This window comes from Monodelphis domestica, chromosome 1 (genome assembly GCF_027887165.1).
Source record: "Monodelphis domestica isolate mMonDom1 chromosome 1, mMonDom1.pri, whole genome shotgun sequence".
Lineage (NCBI taxonomy): Eukaryota > Metazoa > Chordata > Mammalia > Didelphimorphia > Didelphidae > Monodelphis > Monodelphis domestica.
Genome location: NC_077227.1, coordinates 356,270,070 through 356,294,964, shown reverse-complemented (window position 1 = coordinate 356,294,964; position 24,895 = coordinate 356,270,070). Strand labels below are relative to the sequence as shown.

Sequence of the window (24,895 nt, the reverse complement as noted above, 5' to 3'; positions counted from 1 at the left end):
TTCTATCCATAAAGGGAGAAACTTAAAGTGGATCATTTCTAAGGAAACTTCTCATTCCAGGATTCTCTGACTACCAGATTCTCGGGATTGGTTGGCCAGAGGCACTAGATTTCCTGAGCCCAGACTTTCAGCTTCCACCAGATCTGCCCTGAGACCCAGGCTAGCGTTCTTCTGAGATTCACCTGGAGAACTTAAAGAAAGTGAGATTGGGGCAACTAAGGAAAGGTCAATCAAGCTGAAAAGGAGTTCATAACTTTCCCAGGGCATCCTTGTTCACTGCTTTCTGGCAGGCAGCAGGCTTGGAGATGCTTCTTCTCTTAGTGACATGAGTATTGTACCCCCAGAAACCCAGGCCAACTATTATCCGGGAAACTCTCTCCCTTGCATCCTCCTCACTCTGAACCTAGAAACACCCAATGACTCTCCCTGGGTCCTGAGATGTTTATCCTCTTTGATCCTCCTCTAGATTTAAGATGGACAAAGAGATGAATCTTTATGCCTCCAGGCAGACCCCAGTCAGATGTCCACCTCACCCCATCAAATGCCCTCTAGCACTCCACACCATGACCTAGCATCTGTTGTAAAGAGTATAAAATCCCCAGAACTGATGTCATGGGGGAGACGGGTAAAGGGGAGGGGGGAGGAACAGCTTCTCCACCCATGCTGTCCTCATGGGGAACAGCCTTTCCATCCATGCTGTCCTCCCAAGGAACTGCTCCCCATCTTGCTGTCCCACCTGCTATCCTCCTGGCCATTCTCAACATTACCTCCTAAATTAATAAATTTCTCTTTTTGTTTTTAAGCTGGATTTTGGAATCTTGCATTCTTGCAAAAGGTATCCTTCCCAAACCCCAGGGGTGCACATCTGAACCCCATAACATTAGGATCTCATGCCTTCCTCCAGAACCACAAAGTATTTCAAGAATTACAGTTATTTAAGGCTTACTTTGAACCAGATGCTAGGGCTGCAAATACAAAAATCAAAACAGACCCTGCCCTCAAGAAGCTTCCTTAGAAAGCAGTTTTCAGGGCTTGTGGCTTAGCTGGAGCCTTTCTTACTGTGTCAGGGAAGTTTTATCCCCTCTCCCTCCTTAGTAGCCAGTCCATCAAACATTCCAGAGATAGCACAGTTGCCCCAGGTTTTGCATAGGTCAACCTGCAGTGAGTGTAGAAAGGTGAAGGTTTGGAGAGAGGGAGAATAGAGAAAGAATGGGGGGGGGGGGGAAGCCAGAAGAGAACCTAGAATTAAGGATGCAGAGCAGGCAAGTGAAGGGAAGGAGGAGAGAGACGGGCAGGCTAGGAACCATGTGGTCAGTTACTTGGGAATGATTGTCTTCCTCTTCCAATAAAGTTTATAAAATATATATCTGGGTAGAAATATTATTTCCAATTCTTACATTACATGTGAGCAGAAGAGACAAGGAGATAAGTCCTCTTTGTGTATAGTGAAATATTATTGGTATTACATTGCCTGTACTTTTATAAATGTTTATTCAGCATCTATTTGTGTGTGTGTGTGTATGTGTGTGTGTGTGTGTGTGTGTGTGTTGTCTCCCCTGATAGAATAAAGCTCTTTAGCAAGAACTATTTTGTTTTTGCTTTGCTATCTCCAGCTTCCTATAGCAGGCACTTATAATGCTGATTGATTGATTCTGTTCTAACTGGGGAAGACAACATAAAGAAGAGTGGTCGCTAAGGAGGGATATTTTTGTCAGGACAAGTCACAAGGAGAGAGAATGGAGTCTTATGACAATAGACAAACAAAGTCCTTTGAAAAAATGGCTATGTTGATTCAATTACTGTGGTTCAGTCATTTTTTCAGTTGTGTCTGAGTCTTTGTGACCCCATTTGGGATTTTCTTGACAGATACATTAGTAGTTTGCCATTTTCTTCTGCAGTTCATTTTATAGATGAGGAAACTGGGGCAAACAGGCTAACATGACTTACCCAGGGTCACACAGCTGACTTTGGACAAGTCATTTAATCTCATTCCTTTGACTTGGAAATTGTGGCTCTTGGTGAGCATAAGAGCCTATAGTAGGAGAAAAAAAAAAGGCCAATGGAATCCATTGATTAGGGTTGAGTCCAGAATCTACTATTTACTAGCTATATATTCTTGAGAAAGTTACTTAATGTCTGAGACCCTCAGTTTCCTCATCTGTAAGGTGGAGATAATAATACATATTTGTGCTGCCTACCTCCAAGTGCTGTTTGTTATAAAAACAAAACACTTAGAGAACTTTAAAGTATAGGAGAAATGTGAGCGATTATTAAAAAGATTTTTAAAAGGAAATTTGTAGAATCCTGTGATTATTTTGCTCAAAGCAATGAAAAGGAATCCAGTTCACCTTTATCAATGAGCATGAAGGTCTAAACTGCATGAACTATAGTCAGCAAACCAGAATTTGTCCAGCATGTAAACCTATCAATATTTGGGCAAAACTCTGTCCAGTCAGGTTTCTTCCTGGGGGCCGTCAGTGGAAATCACACTTTATTAAGAGAATGTTAGCGGGTCATTTGGCTTCCCCGCTTCTGTGAGGATTCTTAATGGCTCCATTGCGCACATGTCATTTTTCAGCAAAATCTAATATTTATGTCATTACGGGGAAGGAACATTTGCAGCCCTTGTAATGCATCATTCTTTGTTTCGCTCCATGGCCCAGACTGGACAAATCACCACGGGATTTGTCATCATGTCTTCCCTTACACTCCTTAGAGGTATGAGATAAGGCCAGCCTAAAAGAGATGGGGAGGGCAACCCCCAGGAAGCAAAATAGAGCTCAGCACACAGGAAGAAGACTTCATCAGTACCCAGCCTTCTGCTCTGCAATGTCACAGGATCAGAGGGCTGGAAGATTTTCCTAAATGTGATTATATATTTGCATATATGTGACATAGGTTTAAAAGTAAATGATAGGTAGACAGGCAGACAGACAGACAGACAGACAGATGGACAGAAGCATGGATGTAGATAGGAGCTAGACCTGTGATTTTTCATTGATTTGAAGAGCTTCTAGATGGAGAAACTCTCTAAAGATGAAGGTTATCAATGTCTCTACTGCTTAATGCCTTCGATTGTTGCCTGGGGCACAAAAAAGCCAAGAGCCAAAAAGATGGGGTATATCAAAGGCAGGACCTGGTCCCAGGTTTTCCTCATTCTAAGCTAGCTGTGTATTCATCAGACTATAACATTCTCATATATGTCTGTCTATGTGTTTATGTGTATTTGTATGTATTTCCATATACCCATAAGTGTATATGACCAAGTCTATATATATAAAAAATAGGTACATAGATGCACATATGTATGTATATATTTATAGAAAGGGTTTTTTAAGTCTTAATTTAGTTTTAAACTTTAATAGCTTGTGGGGTGGGGACAAGATATGTGAGTGTATTTCAGTTGTTTTTCAGTTGCATCTGATTCTTCATGATAATGGCATATTTTGCCATTTCTTTCTCTAACTCATTTTAAAGATGATGAAGTAGAGCACTTCATGCAACAACATCCAGATTGTGATAGGGAGAGGACATTTGCAAAAAGAACTATGTGTTGCAAATGTCAGGTGATTGACAGGAGCATGTGGCAAAGAGTCACATGGGAGCCTAAGGGTCAAGATCTGGGGAAAGGTTCTCACAACAGTCTTGGCACTTCTCTCCTGAAGGACATGAGATTTGGTTATTGGGGAAACTTATTGTTTAGCTTAGAATAAGACAGATTTATAGAAATTACAGTTTATTCTCCTAACCCTTTTCCCTTCCTCCCTTTCACAACAATAAATCTAAATTTTTATATGTTTCCTTCTTGTTCATTCCCCTACCAATTCCATTATAACAAGATACCCAGAAGTTTGAATTAGTGGAACCTTTATTTATTTGTTTATTTATTTATTTATTACTGGACAGGACGCCCTCCTAATGAGAGTTGCCCTGAACAGAAGTTTCATGCAGCTTTTATAGGAGTTTAGATAGGCAGAAACAGGTGACCTCTAAATACTTTCATACATACATTTCCTTATTGGGTTTGGCAGAAGCAAGCAAGCATTATCTGACAGAAGGAGTTGTGCCATTAGTGTTACTGCAGGACAGGGTACATTCCATCATTGTGGAGTCATCTCCTCACATACCATATGCTATATTAAACTCAAGCCTGTTAAGGCTTCCTGATTCCTTCTCCCTAGGACTAACTATAGATCTTTGTCTGCTTCACAAGGAAACCAAGGACAATAGGGTTAAGACCCTTGTCCAAGGTCACACAGCCAGTAAATGTCTGAGGCTAGATTTGAACTCAAGACAATGATTCTTCCTGGGACCAGGCCTGGAACTCTATCTACTATGCTACCTAGCATAGGTAGCGTGTGAATGTATATACATATATATGCTTTAAAATAATATTGATTATAGATTAGATTCAAGTTTTATACAAGCCTAATTTAGGGAAGGAAAGTAAAGCCGATATTTGAGCCAATATATTATATATTATATTATATAATTATATGAAATATAATTGAGACTTGAACTTACAGCTCCTAACCCCTAGCCTGGCATTCAGCTACCAGGCTCATCACCCCACCTTCTCAGGTTCCTGTGGTGAAAGGAGAAGCATCAAACAATACCCTGGTTCCAAGTTTTTTGGTTTAGAATAGTCCCCAGGGTTTTAAGGACCTTCCAAAGAATATATTTCATCAAGTAGCATTTACATCAGTCTCTCCAGGAAGACTGTCATACAGTTAACATTTTTCTCCCTGTGTTGTTTGTTAAACTGCTGATATTTTTATCTGCAATTTGCAGGAAAATGAAATAATAGTGTGTTTTGGGCCAGGCTTAATAGCTTGAGAGAGAGAGAGAGAGACAGATAGGCAGACAAACAGACAGAGAGGGAGAGACAGGGAGGGAGGGAAGGGAGGAAGGAAGGAAGGAAGGAAGGAAGGAAGGAAGGAAGGAAGGAAGGAAGGAAGGAAGGAAGGAAGGAAGGAAGGAAGGAAGGAAGGAAGGAAGGAAGGAAGGAAGGAAGGAAGGAAGGAAGGAACAAAGGGAGGGAGGAAGGAAGGAACAAAGGGAGGGAGGAAGGGAGGGAGGGAGGGAGGGAGGAAGGGAGGAAGGGAGGAAGGGAGGAAGGAAGGAAGGAAGGAAGGAAGGAAGGAAGGAAGGAAGGAAGGAAGGAAGGAAGGAAGGGAGGAAGGGAGGAAGGGAGGAAGGGAGGAAGGGAGGAAGGGAGGAAGGGAGGAAGGGAGGAAGGGAGGAAGGAAGGAAGGAAGGAAGGAAGGAAGGAAGGAAGGAAGGAAGGAAGGAAGGAAGGAAGGAAGGAAGGAAGGAAGGAAGGAAGGAAGGAAGGAAGGAAACCTGAAGAAAACAGTCTGTAAATTTGGCCTTCTGGGCAGTTTATATGAATACTTAACTGCATTTTTAAAGTCTGTTTCTTAATTAAGATGCTTTCTTGTCCTGTCACATCAAAAAGTTCTAAAACAGCAGATCTGGAAGGCTAAAAAAAAGCTAAAGCAACTACATTTGAGAATGCTTCAGGAAGAAGGAAAAACTTTGAATACCTTCATTAGGTCAATTTCTCTTTTTTAAAGTTTTATTAGTTTTACATTACAAACATTTACAGATTACCCCTACTTCTAGAGAGATCTCTTATAACAAAGTAAAGCAATTAAGCAAAACTGTTATTACAGTAACCTCATCTAAAAATGTATGCAATATTTCACCCCCACCTCTCTATTTTTTTAATTAATACAAATTTATTTTTTCTCCTTCCCACTCCACCACTCCATTAAAAAAAGGAAAAAGAAAAAATAATTCTTTGTAATAAATAAACATATTCAAGCAAAACAAATTCCCTCAATGGCTACATGCAAAAAATATGTATGTCTCATTCCGCACCTTTAGTCCTTTAGCTTTTCGTTATGAATAGCGTGTTTCATCATCAGGTCTCTTTAATCATGGATGGTCATTGTATTGATCATAGTTCTTACAGTTTTCAAAGCTGGTTGTTTTTGCAGTGGTGTATAAATTGTTCTTATTTCAGGAAAGATGCAGAATATATCAGTATTGGACTTGGACTCAGGAAGATCTAAGTTAGAATCCTTCTTCTAATAATATAATAACCGTGTAATCCTAGGAAAGTCTTCAAAATTATTCATTTGTATAATATAAATGTTATAATATAAATTGTTTTTCCGGTTCTGATGACTTCACTGTGCTTCAGTTCATAATTCTTTACACATATGTATTTTTGAAATCATCTATTATCTCATTTGTTATAGCATAATAATAGTACTGCAAAGTTCCACATTCATTTTCCAAAGTTTAGTTAGTCATTCTTCAAATAAAGGGCATTTACTCAATTTCCAGTTTTTTGCCATCACAAAAAACTACAATAAATATTTCTGAATATATAGGACCTTTTCCTTTTTCTTAGATCTCTTTTGCACTTAAGCCTAGCAATTATATAGTTGGGTCAAAGGGCAAGTATTATTTAGTAAGTTTTTTGTATATAATATCAAATTGCTTTCCAGAATAGTGGACATTCAAAGGTCCACCAACAGCACACCAGTGTGTCTGTTTTTCCACAGCTACTCCAACATTTATCACTTTCACATGCTCTATTTAGTAATTAGAAGAATTTTTTATATGACAATTGATAGCCTATATTTCTTCCTTTGAAAACTATCTGCTTAAACCATTAATCTTATTAGCCATTAATAATGGATTTTATTCTTATAAATTTGAATGCTATATAACCCTGAGCAAGTCACTTAACCCCAGCTGCCTAACCCTTACCCATTCCTGCCTTGGAATAGATACTGAGTATCGATCCCAAGATAGAAGGTTAAGGGTTTTAAATAGTATTAAAATAGAATCAATTTGAATCAGTTCTTTATATATCTTTAAAATGACACTTTATAACAGAAACATGCTACAAATTAACTTTTTCCTAGTTATTTCTCTTTTAATTTTTGTTCATTTAAATTTGTTTTTGTAAAAAACATTTCAATTTTACATTGCCAAAATTATCTATCTTATCTTCTATGATTCTGTCCTTTCTTTAATCATGAACTTTTCTCCTATCAATAGATCTGGCAGACACTTTTCCCATGTTTTTCTAATTTTTATGATGTGATTTTCAATACTTGCCTCATACCCATTGAAAACTTATCTTGTATAAGATGTGAGGAGCTGATTTAAATCTAAATTCTTTGATACTCTTATCCAGTTTTTTTCAATATTTTTTATCAAGTATTGAGCCTTTATCACAGTAGCTAGGGATTTGTGTCTATCAAATACTAAGGCACTAGATATTTATGCTTTTATATCTTATGTAACTAATCTGTTCCATAGATTGATCTCTATTTTTTAGCCAGTTCCAGATGGCTTTAATATTAATTGCTTTATAGTATAGTTTCAAATCTGTCCCTCATAAGCTACCTTCATTCTCATTTCTTTTCCTTATTTCTCTTGAGATTTTTGAATTTTTTTTCATCATTATGAATGTGAATCTTAAAACTGCTCAGACTGTACTTTAGAAGATTTGATTAAGCTATTCCCCATTTTTAACAATGAAGATACTTAATCAGGAATGTATTGAGAACTTTTAAAATTACTCCACCCTGTTCAGACAGTGCCTTAGGGGAAGATAAAGTTGTAAACTCCTGATTGAACAATGAAAGTCCCTAACTCATACTTATAGTAAAGCTAGAACCTTAAGCTGGGTCTATTTTTAGATCTAATACAAAAGGGTGCTAAGTACCTATAAAGGTTAAATTAATCACTAAAAGGTCAAGCAACATACAAAAGGCAAGCTTAAAAAAAGAGGTGTGAAATACTCAGAGGATTTTATCTAACCAAAGAAGGTGAGAACAAAAGAAGATGAGAATTAAGAATAGGCAGTCCTGGGGAAAAGTGTCTACTCTGATTGGTAGACATGAAAATTTAGGGGAGGTGACATAAGAGAAAATTTCTTTAAAAGGAAGGTACTTATTGAGTTGGAGGGTTTGGGATTGGAAGTCAGTTATAGGGAGTTGGTTGGAGTTTGGAATTGAAGTGAGGATTGGAGCTTGCTTGAAGATGATCTTGTGGTGAGTGATAAAGACTGGCTCACTCTCCCTTAGGCTCAGGCCCAGGCCCTTTATACTTCTTGGCTATTCTCTCTCTCTCCTTCCCTTAATTCCTTCATTTATATTAATTTAAATCTCCATAAATCCCAGCTGACTTGGGTATTTTCATATTTTGGGAATTTCCCATGGCAACCACTTATTTTTTATTTTAAGTCAAAACACTAAAAATTTATCCTTACAGTTTAGTATCTTAGAAGGTAAACTCCTAAGGGTTTTATATATTCTGTAGTAATTTTAAATGGAATTACATTTTCTGTCTCTTTTATGGGTTTTATTGGTATTATAAAGAAGTGTTGAAGATTGTATGGATTGTTTTATACCCTTCAAATTGGTTGAAGTTACTGATTCAAATAATTTTTCTGTCTGAATCTTTAGGGTTTTTTAGGTACATCATCATATTATCTCAAAAAAATGATGATTTGGTTTCTTCTTTACTTGTGATGATTAGCTTAATTTCTTTGCCATAACTAGCATTTCTAATACTGTGTTGAATAGAAGCAGTAACAGTAGACATCCTTATTTCACCTTTAAATTTATTAGAAAGAATTCTAGTTTATATTTGTTACCTATAATAGTAATTCTTGGCTTTGGATATATACTGTTGATTATTTTTTTAAACCCTTATCTTCTATCTTAGAATCAATTATATTGATTCCAAGGCAGTAGAGTGGTAAGGGCTTTGCAATGGGAGTTAATTGACTTGTCCAGGGTCACACAGCTGGGAAGTGCCTGAGGCCAGATTTGAACCTAGGACCTCCCGTTTCTAGGCCTAGCTCTCAATACACTGAGCTACCCAGCTGCCCCCTACTATTGATTATTTTAAGGGAAAGTTTGACTCGTATGTTTTCTAATGTTTTTGACAGAAATGTGTTGTAGTCTGTCAAAAGTCTTTTCTATATCTGTTAATATAATTAATGATATTTTTGTAGTTATTAGTATAGTGAATTATATTTATTGTTTTCCTAGTATTAAACCAACTCTATATTCATGGTATAAATCCAACCTGAATCATAATGTATAACCTTTTATTCTATTGTTTTATTTGCTTTACTAACATTTCATTTAAAATATTTTGTATCCATGTTCATTAAGGATATAGATTTTTTCAACTGTTTTTACTTTCCCTGGTTTATATATGAAGACTATATTGATCACAGAAGGCATTTGAGAGCATCCTTCCTTTTACTACTTTTTGCAAACAATCTACAATTAAAGAATTACTTTCTGAATATTTGATAGAATTTACTTGTCATTCCTTCTGGTCTTGAAATTTTCTCTTTAAAAGTTCTTTTGAATATTATTGCTTTCTCTGAAATTGAGTTACTTAAATTATCCATTTCTCATTCTGCTCATTTGGGTATTTTGTATTTTTGTAAACATGCATTTATTTAAGTAGTCTATTTAATTGGTATATAGTTGTAAAAATAGTTTCTATTCATATCCTTTATTTCTTCTTTTCTTGTGAATTCTCCTATTACATTTTAGCACTGGTAATTTGGTTTCCCTCATCTTTCTATTAAGTCAAATCAACTAATGACTTATCCATGTTACCTTTTTTCCAAAAAGATAGCTACTAGTTTTAGTAATTGATTTGTTTTTTCAGTTCTGTACTTCTCTAATTTTTAAAATTTCTATTTTAATGTTTAAGGGTTTTCAATTTATTGGTTTTCCAGGATTTTAGTTATTTTCCAAATCATTGTTATATTCTTTCTATTTTTAATAATAAAAATATTTAGAGATATAAAAATTTTTCCTAAGGACTAATTTGGCTATATACCCAAACTTTTGATATTTCATCTTATTGTTATCACATCTTTTTAATAGTTATTGCATTACAATCAAAGTTGAATATTTCTGATTTTCTATATTTCTTTAAAAGATTTTTATGTCCAAAGACATTATCAATTTTTATAAAAGTGAAATGCACAGCTGAGTATATTTATGTTTCTATTAAACATTTGCTAGAGGTCTGTCATATTCAATTTTTTAAAATTATACCCATGTTTTTAATATCTTTCTGTTATTTTTAAAATTAGATTTTTCTAGAATGAATATGAGTAAATTAAGACCCCTACTATTATAGCTTATTATATATTAATCATTATACTTCACTTAGTTTTCCCTTTAAAACATTTAGAAACTATGGCATTGAGTTTATATATGCTAAGTAATTAAATCAATTTTTTATCTATTTTACCTTTCAAAGAAATGTCATTTCCCTCAGTCTCTTTTAATTGTCTATTTTTCTTATTGCCTTGTCTAAAATCATAGTTGGTGATCACAATTTTTTTCTGTTCAGATAAGTCATAATATATTTTACTCCAACTCCTTATTGTAACTCTATATGAATGTTTATTTATATTTCAAATGTTTTTCTTATAAACAGAATATTGTCCAATTTTGCTTTCTAATCTAATTTTGCTTTTCTAATTGAAAAGGTACTGATGATTTAGGCTCTGGCATTCAAAGAGCATTACCCATTGTGGTTATTGTTCAATCATATCTGACTCTTTGTGATTCCATTTTAAGGTTTTCTTGGCAAAGATACTGGCATGGTTTTCCATTTTCTTCTCCAGTTCATTTTACAGATAAGGAAACTTAGGCAAACAGAGTTAAGTGAATTGTCCAGGGTCACACAGTTAATGTTCAAGGTTGGATTTGAACTCAGGTCTTTCTGATTCCAAGCCCAGTGCTCTTTGGACTGTACCAAATAGTTTTCTAAAGGAGCATTCCCTAAAATGACACCTTAAAAGACTATTTTCTTTTACTGGTGACAGAATGTATAAGGGAAATAGAACCAAGGAACTTAGGTAGAATTTACTAATGTCTCAGGATGTACCTGGTCCTAGTAAGCCTTGCGCCAAGTTGTTTTTTATGGCAACTAGAAGAAGCACTGTGCCAGTTGAAGAGAATCTCAACACCAAAACTCCATTTAGCTCCTTTGTAGGATCTGAAGGATGCATACTAATGACCGGGGTAAAATAGCAACTGAAAGGAAGTTTCTTACCTCAAGTCAGTCAGGATACTAAGGATCAGAAGTTCTGAATACAGCCAGAGAAAAAGCACTTTAAGAGGGTAAATTCTATAATGTCTAAACTGGCTGAATGTATCTGACTGAGTGTGGCATCACAAAAGAGCCAAAGATGGAACATTGAATGGACTATAACTAAGGACTATAACATCCTCTATGAGGGATGAGATCACATAGTAACTCGGGAATAGCAGATAGTAGCAAAAAGTAGCTGAAGAAGCAGAGAAGTCCTATAGAAAAGAGAGAGAGAAAACAAAGCAGCAGAGGATCCCAGATCAACAGGGGAAGCAGTTGCTCCAGAAGGAAAAAAATCAGTATCTTTGTAACACTGAAGGAATGACTTGACCTGTCATGTATCCTCCCTATGTATATCTCCACCCATGCATGTTCTCTGATTGTATGTTTCCTGTATAACAGAGCTTTGGTCCATGGATGTATGCCCTGTGTCATCTAGGGAAGTACACATATAGAAGACTCCAGACACTTGCTTCTGGAAGAAGACATTTTGTAATGTGTTCTCTTTCCATTGCCTTCATTTCCATAGTCTCTTTCCATTGAACACATAGTCAGACTGGCTATATCTTTAAAAAATGTCAGTCTCCCTGTCTCTGTGTCTCTGTCTGTCTGTCTCTGTCTCTCTCTGTCTCTGTCTCTGTCTCTCTGTCTCTGTCTCTCTCTCTGTCTGTCTCTCTGTCTCTGTCTCTCTGTCTCTGTCTCTGTGTGTGTGTGTCCCTGTCTCTGTCTCTGTCTCTGTCTCTGTCTCTGTCTCTGTCTCTCTCTCTGTCTCTCTCTCTCTCTCTCTCTCTCTCTCTCTCTCTCTCTCTCTCTCTCTCTCTCTCTCTGTCTCTCTCTCTTCTTCCTCCCTTATACACCCCCCCCCCACCTCCAATAATACAGTCCAAGTTTGAAGGGTTCACAGAGCAGAGGCACTGTGAAGTAAGCTGAGCAAAGAACCATCTTGTCTGCCTTTAAGGCTCTGTAGCCCAAGAAATGGATTTGACATTTTGATCTGTTTCATTTGTTCTTTTCAGGTCTAGGGACATGGTCAGGACTCCCACCCCAAGAGCTCAAGCCTTGGGCAACCTTACAGCCCGGGATTCCAGGAGAGATGTTACCACCAGCCAGTCAAGGAAGCCTTGAGAAGCCAAGATTAGGGATGTAAACCCAAGGGGGTCTTTAGATTTGGATTTTGTATTATTAATGCTACTAAGGAACTGAGCTAAGCTGTGATCCTAAACCACCCCCCATCCATTAAAATGCTATAGGGAGGATTATGGCCCCTCCCCAAAGGTAATATCTATATGTTTATTTTTATTATATTTGTGAAGTAAATATTTCTTTGTAAAATCTAATTTGACTGTTAACTGCTTAAATGGAACTAGGATGACTGGATCCCTAAAATTGAGGGAAAATAATCAGTGAGGGCTTTGTCCATTGACAGAGACAGGAAACCCTACCCAAATTCCATAATGGTATGGGGAACCCCAGAAGAGGGGGAAGGGGAAGGTGTAAAGGACCAGACCTCCAGGGAACTGGGAGCTATAATCCAAGTCATGGATTACACAAATCTTCTCTTTAACTAGTGGTGTGATAACATATAAAAGAGTATAACCCCTGGGTACTTAGCAGTCTTTTGTTATCCTTATCTTTGAGGGGCCTGCATATTATTCAAATTAGTTATTAAGCTACCGTTTTTATTCATAGACTAGTAGCTATTAATGGATATTAAGGGAAATAAATCATAGAAGCAAGCATCTTCCATTCTCCGTCATTTTAGAGACAAAGACCAAGCCCAATAAACGTCAGAAATTGCCCAAAGTACTCTTCTGGGGATATATCACCACCAAAAGTAGAAGTGGAATGGGGAGAAGAGAAGGGAGGGAAGGAGAGGGAGAGAGATAGACTGAGACAGAGAGAGGGAGACAGATATTGAAAGCTTATTCTGAATGGTGTGCAATGTGGTGCCCTCAGACTTCATAGCCTTCACAGCCTAAGGGACAGAATCCTGAGGAGAATGTTTAGTAGCTCATTTTAGAAGATATCACTAGTTGGGCCACACCTAGAGCCTTCTCCAACTGGAATTGCACTGTTAGAAACAGAAGTTATCTCAAAAGATACAATGTTAGATCTGGGAAGGATCTTACAATGTAGGCGATTAGAATTGAGACTGAAGTAGTCCATAGTCTGAATAAGGGAAGATAATAAAATTGAAATAGATAAAGCAGATCAATCCCTCCCTACATTTTTTAGGAAACAGACCCAGCCCCCCCCCCCCAGGAGGTCAAGCAGATTATGCTGGGGCAGACTAGACTAGGGATGAGAATTGAGAAGGTTAAGAAACAAGCCTTTTTATGCCTTCATGTTTGATGCCAAGTTTTATTTTTAAATCTTCTAAACATGAACTTTGGGTTCTGTGTCAAGTAATGAGCCTGCTATTGATGAGTAATTGAAATAACTGTGAAAATCCTCATTGAAGTACAGCATTGCAGCTAAGGTTATAATGATCAGTTCATGGAAAACATATTTAATTTTTCAGACAGTATTTCAGAAACTGTATTATAGAGAAAAGTGTAATTTTGTTGTTAACTATGTAATTTTTTTATTGAAAGACTTTTATAATTTTGCTTTTAAAATTTCTATTGAAAAGAATTTGCAAATTGTACATCTAGTTTAATAAAGTAAGCACAAAAAAAAGAGAAAAGAAACAAAGGAATTTCAGGAATATCAAAGAGGTTCAGATGAAATGCAAGATAATACTTAGCTAACTAGGGATAAGTGAATTAAGTACAATTAAGTAAAAATTAACAACCCCTGAATAACCTAAGTATTGTCTCTAACCACACACACCTGTGTTTGTGATAAGGTTTTTGTTGACTCTCAAATAAGAACCTATTTGTGAAAGGAAATAACTTTGTATCTTGTAACCTATATAAACTATCCTGTTCTGTCAGTCTGATGCAGCTTCCACTAGGGAAGTCTGTCCCAGCTGGTAGTTTATAATGGTTCCAATAATTGAATTTTGGGGTGTCTGGACTCACTTTATGAAGTGACCTACTTCAAGACCACCCAGATCATTCTAGTCCAAACCATTCACATTACAGGTGAAGAAACTGAAACCCAGCAAGAGAAGGATTGTGCTCCTGATTATACCACACTTTAGTGGCAGTACCAGGATTCAAACTCAGATCTTCTATCTCTAGATCCATCCATCTTTTCCCTTGCATCACATAGTCCAGTATCGATGACTCCAGTTCATTCTCTCCAATCTCCAAATGATTAGGACTTTGGGTACATCCTCTAGCATCTATACTGTATTACTCTCTATTTGTTTCACGGATGTCAATTTTGTCTCCCCGATTAAATTATAGGTACTTTGGAGCCAGAGAAGGTTGACTACACAGTCTTATCATAGGGGAAGCTGATAAATATTGATTTAATTGATTAATCCTAGGCAAACCGACATCTGGGAAGGCACAAGCTCCTTTTCCCCTCCAAAACTGAGGCAATGCCTAATGTTTCAATCAGAAGGAACTGCAAGTCTACAGCAACACAACCCATTAGATCATATTTCAATCTCTTCATTTTATGTGACAACATAGAAGCTGATTAAAAACAGCCATACAAGTCACGAAAGGGTAACTGGGCCCTTCATTTTCCCTCAGCTCAGAAGCGGCAGCAACTGTACTCCATGAGATAACTATTCAGGCAGAAAATTACTAATAGACACCATCTAGCTGATGAATGTCTTCTTCTTAATAATTGATATCACTCCATCTATTTTCAAAGGTTAGTCTTACATTAAAATTACAATGCTGAATAGGTCAGCCTGTAATTTAACGATAAATTATTTCACCCCTTCATGTTAGTGTTGTGTTTGGATAATGATGAGGTTCCTATTTCTACACACCTCCTGCCCCGCCCCCAATGAAACTAGGAAAGAAATTGCTCATTTGGCCTAATCTCTCTTACCCTAGATTTGGGGATCTGATTCATCCTAATTCATTGACAGTTACTAGACTATATACTTCACATATATATATATACTCATGTATATATGTGATACTCATGTATGAGTATGCATACATTCTTATTCTCTTTGTCTCTCTGTTTCTGTCTCTTTGCTCCTCCTTTCCTCTCCTCCCATCTTCTCCCCTCCCCTCTCCCTTCTTTTATCCCCTCTGAGCCTCTTCCTTCCTTTCTTCCTTCCTTCCTTCCTTCCTTCCTTCCTTCCTTCCTTCCTTCCTTCCTTCCTTCCTTTCTTTCTTTCTTTCTTTCTTTCTTTCTTTCTTTCTTTCTTTCTTTCTTTCTTTCTTTCTTTCTTTCTTTCCTTCTCTCTCTGTCTTTCTCTGTCTGTCGCTTTCTGTCTGTCTCTGTCTCTCTGTCGCTCTTTTTCTCTCTTGTATGTGTTTTTCTATCCTTTCTCACTTTTAGTATAATAATAAATCATACCCAAGCCTTTTCTTTCTACCTTCCTTACTTTATGACCCAATCATACAATCAGTCAAATAAACATTTAAGTGCCTACTCTGTGCTAAGCACTAGAGAATCAAACAAAAGCAAAAAATCAGTCCCTGCCTTTGAGGAGCTCACAATCTATTAAGGGAGAAAATGTACAATCAGTCTACAAGAATTTATTAAATACCTATTATGCATCATATGGTGCTAGAGGTACAGAGACAAAAAAATGAAACAATAACTTCTTGGAAGGACCTTATATTCTAATAGGAGAGCAATAACAAGTATGTATATCTTTCAGAATATACAGAATGAGTGTAAAAGGAATAAATATGAATAGAGACAAGATAGTTACTTATAGGAAAGTTAGAGGGGTAAAGGAATATTCTTAGGATGTATGACCAGACAAAGAGGTACTCATGTTATCTAGTAAGAGTGAGGAATGGCAAGTGGACAGGGTGGGTGTTGCATGATAACTATGAAAAGAAACAGCAGAAGTCCTCCAGTAGTTTAAGAAAAATTCTCAATGGAGGTGTTCCAGAACAGCCTAGACAAGAATTATACAGATGGGAAAGCAGAGGTGAGTTCTGGTTTGTAACAACAGAAGGAATGCATAGACCAGGACGCTCAGGAATACAAATGATTATAATTCTGGGTACATTTTTTCTTTCATAGATTTCTCAACTTGGAAGCATGATACTCCAAGGAGGTCTATATTCAGACCAATGTCCCTCAGTACTGATATCATTATAGCACTGAGCTGGACCAAGCACTTTTATTTTCTTGATTCTCCCAAACACTTTGTAAGCTATGTACTATTGTTGTCCCTACAAATATACAACCACATTCTGATGTCAAGCATGTTCAAGTTTACAAAATGGATCGAGTGAACTGAAGTTCTCAGACACTTACTACAGATGTGAACCTGAGCCTCAGTTTCCCTGTCTATAACATGAGAGTGATACCTATGTCATTTCCCTCACAGAGCCATTATGAAGTTCAGTTAGAAAAAAGCACTTTGCAGAATAGAAAGTATTATAGAAATATAAATTACTTGCAAAGTGCTTTATCATACAACAATTCCCTCAAGACTTTATGAAGAATTAAAACATTATTCCCACTTCCCAGAGAGAAAACAATCTCAGAGTACTAATGCTGTTGGTCCAAGATTCTATAGCAGAGTCTAAACTAGGTCTTGGGTTTTCTGATGCCTAATCTAATTCTCTTCTTTTGAGATGATATGATATATATTTATCAGGTGCCAACTATGTGCCAAGTATTTTACCAAATGCTAGAAATACAAAAAAGAAAAAGAAAAATAGTTTCTGCCCTCAAGGAGCTTACAGTCTAATTGGGGAAAACAATACAGAAAAGGAAACTGAAAAGCAGAGGACAGAAAGTGCAAAAGAATATGAGTCGAAGATGATGGAGTAGAAACCAAGCAGAGCAGCTTGTGGCAAATAAAGAGATGGCTGAAATTTTGAGCCCTCTATTAAAGGAGGCTATAGGTGGAGTTTTTTGCTCCACTCTCTAGTCCTCCAATCAGAGAGGCAGAAGCAACCAAAGGTACTGACGATAAATGAAGTGGTTTATCAACCAAACATTCATCCCTTTAATCAGAAGTACAACAGACATTAGAGATATTTTGGGGAACTGGGGCAAAGATCTGGTTTTATTGTAAGCAGAAAAATCTCAGAAGCCAGAGATCTACAGTTTCCCTATTTTGAAGCCTCAGAATTCAAACTGAAAAATATACATACTTTCATAGTTTCATAACTATCCCTAAATCTCTTCCTTTTCAAGAAATTCCTCAAATCCCCAAACCCTACAAAGCCACTTTAGGTCTTTCCTGCCCTCTGATACTACTTTAGGCTTTTCTGCCCTCCATGACCTTTATATGACCTTCTGGTCACTATAGCCCCTTACATGAATTACTTTGCTATAAAGCACATTATAAAATAGACTCACACAATTTGAGTAAATATAGTAACTCTCTTATGATTAATAAAACACACTTAAGATTATAACTCAGGCTCTGACCTGGGACTACATTCTTTATCTGGCTATATACACAGACTTCTTTGCATATGACATTTTTGATAGATTTATTTCTTTATTAATTTGAAGATATTTCATTTTCCCAAATACATGCAATAATAATTTTCAACATACATTTTCCATAATTATAAGAACCAAACCATCTCCTTCCCTTCCCTCCTACAACTCAGAAATAGAATGGGAGAGATTTAATAGGCAATAGTTCAATAAATAGATAAATGAATGAATGGCTTTTTTGTTAAGTCAAGAAGTTTCCTGGTACTTCAAACTACTGGTCCATCTGGTTCAATATTCTCCAACAAAAGATTGGTGGAGGGTTGGGGGGGAATTATGGATTGGAAAATTCAGTTGACCTCTATAACAGCAATTCAGTCCAAACATTTGTTAAATATTTGTATCCCAGACACTGGGTTATATAAAAGTTAAAATTAAATCTCAATAATAATATTATATTTTAAGAGATTTATTAATGATCATTAGAAATCAAGGAATAAAGAAGATACAAAATAAAGACCACATGCCCATGGCTGGTTAGCCATTTTTTAGTCAACCCCACTCACCACCATCAATGCTGATTCTACATCAGATAGAGGGAGCCTCCAAAGCCCACGCCCTTTATCCTCTGTCTTCAGGAAGTATGTAATGACAGGAAGTCAGTGGACTCTTGGGATATGTAGTTCTTTTTTAGGGTAACAGATTTTCAATCATACATTCCCCCCTGAGACCCATGGAAAACTAGTCTCTCCAGTGGGTCTTGTAAACATGCTAACTTTGAAATTGCAATAATTTGATGATAAGAGGAAAAGAGAACAAAACCAATAATTTCTAAGAGTATACATTCCAATTAAATATACAATCAACCTTCAGTTCAATTAACCACACCCAAAGTTCATTCTAGATCTTCTTTATGTAGCTTGTGGTCTATGGAGGCATCTTCATGGTACCTTCTAAGAAGAGTTCATTTTCTGGGTTTAGAGAGGTATCATGTTTCTTAACCTAAAGTTACTCTCAAAAAGAATTTAAAATTTGCAATTTAAAATAATAATAATACTTTCCCCCCTGAAGAGGGTGCTGAAAAACACAGGGATCACTTAGGCACACATGGCTGAGTTATGAGATATATGAATCAATTGGCAAGAAAAATAAAAAAGATATTTTTAAAAATTCAAATAAAAAATAAGTTCTAGATTAAATATAGACTATCAAAGTCTTATGTGTAAAAATTCTAAGTAAAAGAAAAATAAATTCATAATAGGTTTTTGAATCAGGGCCCAATTAAAATGATTTAAGTAATTATGCATTTATCCAATCAGTAGCCAGGACAATAGAAAGTGTGCAACACCATGAAAGACAGAAAAGGGACTAGATTATAGGAGCCAGGTAGGAGCCAAATTTGAGATACTTGGTAGAATATGGGACAAGGAAGAACTGCCTTTAACACATGTTAAACAGCCACAACCTCAAACCCCAAACAAGTTCAAGTCCTCTTGTTTTGGCTCATAATTTTTATGAATCTCATTGGGATTGGTTGGTCTCTTTGACCTTGTGCTCGATAGGCAATATGCAGTTTATTTTTGTGCTTCTTTGACACTGTGCAATGTTTTTTTTTTGTATTCTCTTATCCTGGAATCAAACAGAATCATTAAGCAAAACCCCATAATTCTTTTTTAAACAATCATTGTATTCTCTTATCCTGGAATCAAACAGAATCATTAAGCAAAACCCCATAATTCTTTTTTAAACAATCAGTGGCATCATTTTTTATAGTCTCAAGCTTTTGGGGTATGCATTGACATTAAAGCAAATATATTTTAAACTTATATTACTGCAAAATCAAAAAAGTTCAAGAAAATCTCAATGCTAGTGACATATGCTTTGTTACAAGGGAATCACTTTAAAAGACTGATATATATTAATTTAAGGTCGCCAAGGAATCAGCTATGTAATTCCTAAATGAAAAACTCAAGTCAGCCGTCAGCCTTTTTTGGAGTTTAATTACAATAGGAGCAAGAAAGGAATTAGAGATATATATAGAGAGAGAAAGGGGAGAGAAGGGAATAGGGCTTAAATACCCCTTCTGTTTAGGCTGGGCCAAAAGGCCCAAGCCCTTAGATAGCTGGGGCAAAGAAAAGAGATCAGTCCCTATTACTCACGTGTCCAAAATGGAGAAACAGTCTCAGAGGCCCCCACCTTCAGCTTCCTTCAGAGCAAGCTTCCTCAGAGCCCAGGAACCACACCGACCAAAAACTCCACCCCCACTCTCTCCAGACCCTCCTATCTTTAAGGACACCATCCAAGTTGCCTCCCCTCAGTCCTCACATCTACCAATCACTCTTCATCAATTTCCCTGTCAATGGAGGCTCTCGCTTAACCCAGGACCGCCCAGAGGTTTCTGGCTTTTGCACATGTCTGTTGAAGGTCATATTTTCAAATGATTAAATCTATACTCCTTTGCTACAGCCCTTTCTAAATCCTGTTAACTTGAGTATGGTAGAGATTGGAATAATTAAATTTTGATCTAGGCTGCAGCCCTTACTCAATCCTATTAGGACTGAATAGGGTGGAGATTTATTCCAAGTATCTCCATTGTATCAATTCTAAAATCAATCAAGACTCAAAGAAATTCCTGTTCTATGCTTAAGCATAGGTCAAAGTCCTTTCCATTGTTCAGCAAAGGGTTTCTGTCCTAAAGTAATCTTAAGAAGGGAAGAGAAGGAACCTCCCATGCCAATGGAGTTCCCATTCCAATAGACTATCAGTAAGAAATTTTCCAAGTATGAAATATCCCAATGGTGAAATTTTCAACAATTATAAGTCTAAGGAAATTTGAGGTTTACAGCTTCAAATACAAAACAGAGAGAAAAAAATAAAACTGAAATAGTATATTGCACATGCAAGCAAAAACAATAATAAGAGTTTTAAAAACCAAAATTATATACAATCATTGACACTTTGTCAGCTAAGGAAATGTAGAATACAAAGGTTTTTCATCAAAAATGAGATCCATTTCCTCTTCAAACCTGACCATGATCCACTGTGAGTATAAGCAAATGATTTTCACAAAGTAACAATTTTTAAAAACCTTATGAACTGGTGGATATTTGTCACAATTTTTACAGACATAGCAAATCTTTTAACCTTGGCAAGTATATTTTTAAACAAAGTAAAATTTATTTGGGTCTAGAACATCACCAAGAAATCTAGATTGTGGAAGTAAATTAAACTGAAGAATTTTGCAGCTCTTTTTGGCTTCTTCCTTCATAGAAATACCTTTGGTAGGGACATTTCTTTGTTTCTCTACCTTTAATACAACATTCTTTGAAATATAAATATAAAAAAACTCATCCATTCAGAAACCACTAGTTAATTAAAATTATTTCTGAAGACCCCTTAACATTACAATTAAATTCTTAGCTTATTAAATTCTCTAAAGATTGTTAGCCAGGTTGAGTCCATCCATTATCTATGTGACAATTAACAAATGCAAAATGAAAAAAAAAGGCTGTTTGTGACCTTTTACAATATTTTACAATATTTTGTTCAGTAGTCATAAGGGAAAGGTAACAGAATATATCTAACAGTTAAAACACAATGATTCAGTGTAACAGAACAGTATCGAATACATTTAATGTATGAACTTAAAGCAACAAAATTAAATCTTAAACAAAATATAGAATGAACAGATGAATAAAGTAAGTATAGACCTAAAAAGAAAGTAGAAAACCAATACATTTTAAACTTTTAAGCATTAAAATAGAAGTTCTAAAAGTCAAAGAAGAGATTTTTTAAATGTTTACATCTTATCAAATTAATAAAACTAGAAACTCTGAAAAGGTCTATATTCAGACCAATGTGCTTCAGTGCTGACATCATTACAGCACTGAGCTGGACCAAGTACTTTCATTTCTATGTTTTTCCCAAGCACTTTGGGAACTAAAATAGATCAACCACTAGCTAATTTAATTTTCAAAAGAAAGAGGAAAATCAAATTACCAGTTTCAAAAATGAAAGGGAAGAATTCACAACAAATAGAAAGAAATTATAATAAAATGTTTTATGTAATTAGAGGCAGCTAGGTAGCACTGTGCATAGAGTCAAGAAGACTCATCTTGAGTTCAAATCTGGCCTCATACATTTACTAAATGTTAGAACCTGGGTAAGTCACTTAATCTATTTACCTCACTTTCCTCATCTATAAAATGAGCTAAAAAAGGAAATGACAAGCCATTGCAACGTCTTTGCCAAGAAAATCCCAAATGGGGTCATGAAGAGTCAGACAAAACTGAAAAATGACTGAACAACAATGCCAAAAAAATTGATAACTTAAATGAAATAGATGGACACTGATAAAAACATAAAATGTTTACATGAACAAAACAAGAAAAAAAAAACATTTAAGACCCAATTTCAGAGGGGGAAAAAATAAACAAGTCATTAACGAGTTCCCAAAGACAAAAACCCTAGGGTCAGAGGAGTTTACAAGCAAATTTTATCAAATCTTCAAGAACAATTAATTCCAATATTGCATAAACTGCTAAAATAGATAAATAAGAAGATATCCTTCCAAATTCCTTCTGTAATATTAACATGCCATTGTTACTTAATAAAAAAAGAAAACTATAGGCCAATATTTTTAATTAATGTTGACATAAAAATGTAAATAAAATGTTAGTAAAGAAGCTACAGTAATATATTAAAAAGCTTCTAACTGTAGCCATATTAAATATATACTAAGCCTACAGGGTTGCTTTAATATTAGGAAAACTATAAATATAAGAGATTATATTGATAACAAAAATTATTAAAATCACCTGATTAGATTTTCTCCTCCCCTCCCTCAAAGGGCTTTAAACAAAATATAGCATCCATTTATATATATATTTTTTAAATTAGAACTAAAAGTACTTTGCCTTAATATGGTAAATAATGTCTTTCTAAAATGAAGAGTCAGACACGTACCACTTTTTTAATTAATCTGTAGTGACTGCTTGAAGTTTAACAGTGACTTAGTGGCAACTTCCTCCCACTTCCCCTTTGGGGTCAATAAGTTCTAGCAATGTCCCTCCTTGCTTTTCTTCCAGCATTGAACATTATCAAGTCCCACCAATGAAGATGCTAATACTCCGGCTGCCTGGTTTAGAAGGGTTGAAAAACAAAGAGAAAGACAGCATAGAAATGAGAGGACAATGTGTTGAAGTGAATGTAGAACTGAGGAAAGCTAAGAAAGATGACAAGATGCTGAAAAGAAGAAATATCAGAATGTTTCCTGATAACACTACTTTTCTTCTGCAATAAACAAATAAATATATAAATGAATGAATAAACAAATAAATGAATAACCAGGGCTCTGCTCTTTGGTCTGTTGAAGAAACTGTCAAAGGCATAGCTAGTAATAATCTGGAGGTTCAACTTCGTTTATCCAAGCTGCTAGAAAATTCCTTTCTAGGGATGTAGATGTACCTGCATTCATTGTCCTGTTTGGCTCCTTCCCAGGTTCACATGAGTGAAGAGACAGTATGGGCTCTGGGAAATATTGCAAATGATAGTTCAACCTATAGAGATTTGGCAATCAAGATTGATGTAACAGATCCTATTTTAGCTGTGCTTGCAAGTCCTGATATATCATCACTAACACATGTTGTCTTAAGAAATCTTACCTGAACATTTTCATATTGTTATCATGACAAGAATTGTGCTCCTCCAATGAGAAATTCTTCCCTTCTTTGTTTACCTTTTAGATCATGATGATCCAAAAGTTCTTATAGATACCGGTTAGGTTCACAGATGGTGCAAATGGCAATAGTGAAGTGGTTGTGAAAACTGAAAAGGTGAAACTTCTAGGATCTGGTGAATTACCAGAAATGACTCCTTCCTTACAGTCTACAGGAAGCATTGTCAAGGGGAAAGATGAACAAGCTTTGCTTGTCATAGACTCAGGAACATTTGCTGTCTTTCCTAGCCTGCTTACTCATTCCAAAACCAATTTCCAGAAAAAGGTGGGCCATCAGGACCAAAAACAGAAAGTTATAAATCATGGACTAGTTCCGTACTTGGTTGGAATTCTGTCAAAAGGAGACTTTGAATCACATAAAGATGTTATATGGGCTGCCACAAACTACACAAGTGGTGGAACAATTGAACAGATTGTGTAGCTTGTTCTAAATGGAATTCTGGAACCCTTAGTCAACCTCTTGTCTGCAAAAGACAGCAAAATTGTCCCAGTTATTTCAGATGCAATTTCAAATATTTTCTGGCTGCTGAAAAACTAAATAAAACTGAAAAATTGTATCCTAATTGAAGAATGTAGAGGACTAGACAAAAGTGAAGCTCTCTAGTTCCAAGAAAATGAAATAGTATAAGGTTTCCTCAAGCTTAACTGAAAAGTATTTCTCCACAGAAGATGAAAATATACCTGAATCTATTCCCAATGGCTATATCTACCACATTTGAGATGACATTCCTAAGACCTTTAACTTTTAGATTTTTACAATATATACCTTATTCTTGGTTTATTTTCATCTTACTATCTCTTCACTAAGATCTTTCTTTTTTTAATGTGGCTTTTTAATGTAGCCCTAAAGCATCCATGAATAGTTAGAACTGCACCTAGTGTATGAAGTGTCTATCCACAATAGCATTTTTATTTTTATGTGGAATATCCTGTCTTTCAGTACCTCATAAATAAAAACTTAATTTCCTGTCCCCCAAAAAATGAAGAGTCAGCATAAACTGGAGGTCTTTCCAATAAGACCAAGAATAAAACAAGTATATCCATTAATATCACCTTATTTGATATTTTTCTAGAAATGCTAACTATAGCAATAATAAGAAAGGGAAATATAGGGAATAAGATGTAATAATTAATTATAACAGATAAAGGATAATATAATAGTTAAGGAGAAAAAACTATCATTTTTAGATGATATATTGGTATATCTAGAGAACCCTAGATATTCAACAGTTAAAACAATAAGTTCTGCAAATAATCAAGATATTTTACAAAATATATCAATAGACTTTGTCTCTATACTCCCCCAAATAACCCAGAATAGGTAGAGAAATTTCATTCAAGATAACTGCAGAATGTAAAAAAAAATTTGAGAGTCCACCTACAAAAATACATACAGAAACCGAATAAAAGGAACTATAAAATAATATTTACAGAAACAAAGACATATATATAGAGAGAGACATATCAATTGCTCATGATTGGGCTGCTCCAACATAGTAAAAT

General features: G+C 35.7%; 1 pseudogene; it reads left to right on the top strand.

The window, feature by feature from the left end:
* Positions 1–2,654: 2,654 nt before the first annotated feature.
* Positions 2,655–24,111, top strand: LOC100029869 (importin subunit alpha-1-like; annotated as a pseudogene).
* The last annotated feature ends 784 nt before the right edge of the window (positions 24,112–24,895 follow it).